Source organism: Diaphorina citri, unplaced genomic scaffold (assembly GCF_000475195.1).
Source record: "Diaphorina citri unplaced genomic scaffold, Diaci psyllid genome assembly version 1.1 scaffold2274, whole genome shotgun sequence".
In the NCBI taxonomy this organism is placed as follows: Eukaryota; Metazoa; Arthropoda; class Insecta; order Hemiptera; family Psyllidae; genus Diaphorina; species Diaphorina citri.
The window spans coordinates 27,258-31,238 of NW_007379699.1; the positions used below are offsets into that span (position 1 = coordinate 27,258).

At 36.1% G+C, this 3,981-nt stretch overlaps 1 protein-coding gene across 1 annotated transcript in view; it reads right to left on the reverse strand.

Annotated features, from left to right (window-relative positions):
- The window catches only part of LOC108253600 (oxytocin receptor), a gene marked incomplete at both ends in the record, with an annotated part of 28,825 nt that overhangs the window by 19,981 nt on the left and 4,863 nt on the right, over positions 1 to 3,981 (reverse strand).

Consider the following 3,981-nt stretch of genomic DNA (forward strand, 5'->3'; position numbering starts at 1 on the left):
GGAAGGAATCAGCGAATAAAATGAAATTACCTACCTAGATGTAAATAGTTACGGGCAAAAACTTTCGCTGAAGAGACATTTGGTACAGAAAATGAAGGAATCAGCGAATAAAATGAAATTACCTACCTAGATGTAAATAGTTACGGGCAAAAACTTTCGCTGAAGAGACAGTTGGTACAGGAGATAGAAATTTAGATAATATCCCTGGAGACAACTGGAAAAGAGAGACGAGGGACTTGATGGAAACAAAACGAAAGTCAAGCACTTGATGGTCATTGCTGCATTTCCAAACTGAATAGCAGGTGTAGCTTCCAAATGCATAGGTAATTAAATCAGAGAGAAACAAACAACTGGGATCTCGAAATTAAAACAATATAAAAGAGTAATCAATGGAACTAGATATGTAGCTACTTTCCTTCTAGATAAGGTTCTTTTTCGGATCTTGGAGAGGGGGCATATTCTCCTGTCCAGAACAGGATAGGATACCTACCCCTTCTCTCTTTTCGATTTATGGATTTATGGCTTTATGGGTGACAAGACCTCCGAAGGTCGCGTAGGTACTCTCCCTTTCTAAATAATATGAACTCTTAATATGTTAGGGTATTGGAAAAGTTTTCAAGTTGAAGTATAACTAAGTAACTTAAAGGTAAGTATAGGTACTTCTGACACATCCACTTCTTTTCGATTTATGGCTTTATGGGTGACAAGACCTCCGAAGGTCGCGTAGGTACTCTCCCTTTCTAAATAATATGAACTCATAATATGTTAGGGTATTGGAAAAGTTTTCAAGTTGAAGTATAACTAAGTAACTTAAAGGTAAGTATAGGTACTTCTGACACATCCACTAAAACTTTAAACACACACATTACTCTTCCTAACCTTGTTTACAAATGCCAGGGGCTTTTAAATCTTAACCTTTTTGAGAGGGCAGACCAATAATATAAAACCTAATTACCTATTGAGTGTTTCATCACAGACCCCTTTTGGCCCATTTATGTGGAACCACTGACTAAATTACATAAATATCATAATATCAGCATTTTTCTTCATGACAAAAGAAGTTCTCCTCCTACTTGAGATTTTTTGTCAAACAATATTAGGAGAAATAAAAAACAAGGTCAAAGGTCAAAATGTTTTGTCTGTCTAGAATTTTGAACGAATTTCTCTCTCCAGAATTACATATCATAATATCAGCATTTTCCTTCATGACAAAAGAAGTCCTCCTCTACTTGAGATTTTTGTGTCAAACAATATTAGGAGAAATAAAAAACAAGGTCAAAGGTCAAAATGTTTTGTCTGTCTAGAATTTTGAACGAATTTCTCTCTCCATTTCGCGCTCTGAATTTTGATGAGGCTTTGTCCACTTGGGGCCTGTTCTTGAAAGTAATCCTTTGCATCTTGCATCACCTTTTGCAATTTTGCACTTTGCGATTCCAATGCAAATTCAGCTCCAGAAACATCTTTCACTAACTTTTCATTTTGAGAGGAGAAAAGTAATACCACCCTTTGCATCTTGCATCACCTTTTGTAATTTTGCACTTTGCGATTCCAATGCAAATTCAGCTCCAGAAACATCTTTCACTAACTTTTCATTTTGAGAGGAGAAAAGTAATACCAAGTTTTTCTCTTTCTTCTTCTTCTTCTCCTCTTCCTCCTCCTTCTTCTTTTTCTTCTGTTTTTTCTCCTCCTTCTTCTTTTTCTTCTGTTTTTTCTCCTCCTTCTTCTTTTTCTTCTGTTTTTTCTCCTCCTTCTTCTTTTTCTTCTGTTTTTTCTCCTCCTTCTTCTTTTTCTTCTGTTTTTTCTCCTCCTTCTTCTTTTTCTTCTGTTTTTTCTCCTCCTTCTTCTTTTTCTTCTGTTTTTTCTCCTCCTTCTTCTTTTTCTTCTGTTTTTTCTCCTCCTTCTTCTTTTTCTTCTGTTTTTTCTCCTCCTTCTTCTTTTTCTTCTGTTTTTTCTCCTCCTTCTTCTTTTTCTTCTGTTTTTTCTCCTCCTTCTTCTTTTTCTTCTGTTTTTTCTCCTCCTTCTTCTTTTTCTTCTGATTTTTCTCCTCCTTCTTCTTTTTCTTCTGTTTTTTCTCCTCCTTCTTCTTTTTCTTCTGATTTTTCTCCTCCTTCTTCTTTTTCTTCTGTTTTTTCTCCTCCTTCTTCTTTTTCTTCTGATTTTTCTCCTCCTTCTTCTTTTTCTTCTGTTTTTTCTCCTCCTTCTTCTTTTTCTTCTGATTTTTCTCCTCCTTCTTCTTTTTCTTCTGTCAATAAGTGACTTCATATTTTAAAGACAACCCCCTTTTTTTCTTTCGAAAATTGAATTGGAAAACTTTTTTGCTGTTGCTGGAGAGTCAAATTTGTCTTTTTTGTGAATACCTACTCGTTATTGTGAAAAGAGAAGTTAGTGCAAGTGGAGTGCTTAGTAGCTTTGTGGAATAGAATTTCACAAAAAAAAAAGAAGAAGAAGAAAAAAAAGATTAGGGTAAGTACATGAAACAATTTTTTTTTTTTTTAGGACTATTATTTTACAGGGTAAAAAAATGTATCTGCTTATCGTCCCAAAAGCGAAGGGAGAAGCAAAACAGGATACTAGGATACCAGAAAGCCAGCCGTTCTGAGAACACACTTTACCTGTTCAAGTTCCCCTCGGGCGAAAATCGAACCCATCACCTAGCGTTTTAAAATTCCTCCCGGTTTCCCCCTTGGGGGTTCCTTTCCTTCAGGAATACCTAGGGGGGATAACATGCAACCTTATCTAACAAAGACGTCACACCACTGTAATATGTGCCAGATCCTCTATCAAATATTGCATATCCCCACAAACCCCCTGTGTTAGACACAGCATTATGTCACTCGGGAAGTGGGACGTAACATGTGCCAGATCCTCTATCAAATATTGCATATCCCCACAAACCCCCTGTGTTAGACACAGCATTATGTCACTCGGGAAGTGGGACGTGCATTCTGAGGGAAGAAAATTTAAAAGGGATTTTGGTGACTAGGGGATTTTCAATTTTCATCGTACAAGATTATGGTATCGAGAACAAAATACGGAGAAATCCCGCCACAGGTACATAAAAGCAAAATAATAGAAAGTAAAAATAAATCAATGGTGCATAAAACACGTCAGAGAAAAAGCTGCGGTTTCAAAATACCTACGTAGGAAAATTTAAAAGGGATTTTGGTGACTAGGGGATTTTCAATTTTCATCGTAAAAGATTATGGTATCGAGAACAAAATACGGAGAAATCCCGCCACAGGTAAATAAAAGCAAAATAATAGAAAGTAAAAATAAATCAATGGTGCATAAAACACGTCAGAGAAAAAGCTGCGGTTTCAAAATACCTACGTAGTACCTATCTTAACTTCTCACTTGAATTAATTTATTATACACTGATAAGAATAAAACATTTAGGTATCGTCAATCTCTCTCTCTTACCTACGTAGAAATCTGTGGTGGGAAATCTCCACATAGGTGCGAGGCGAGAGTAGAAGAATTCTATGAAAGAAGATTGTGCAGTAATAAAATGATGGTGAATATTTGCGAAGCAGAGCCTTTTCGCAATTTTCGTAGATACCACAACATTAATACTGAAAGTGAATCCTTTTTGCAATCAATTTCCATATTTTCAATAATCTTTTTACACTGGTAATGCTGCCAATTTTCACTACTCGATTAAAGGAACTACGTTGGTAGGAAAGTACCTACCAACGTACCAATCTACCTATTAGGTAGTAGCTAATCCTTGTACAAATAATATATTATGGAGCTTGAAGCTTTTGTATAACTTATGCAGTAGGTACCTACTCCAATAACGTACCACCTAGATTGTTTTATATAAAAAAGGTACCCCAATACATACATAGGTAGCTACGTCAGGAAGTTTGAGTGCATAGATTTCTTTTAAATTACGACCCTTCATTTAAAGTGGGAAGGGTTCGGTATTCAGAAAGATGTTGGAGTGCAGTCCAGGTGCCACTACATCCATGATCATAGAAC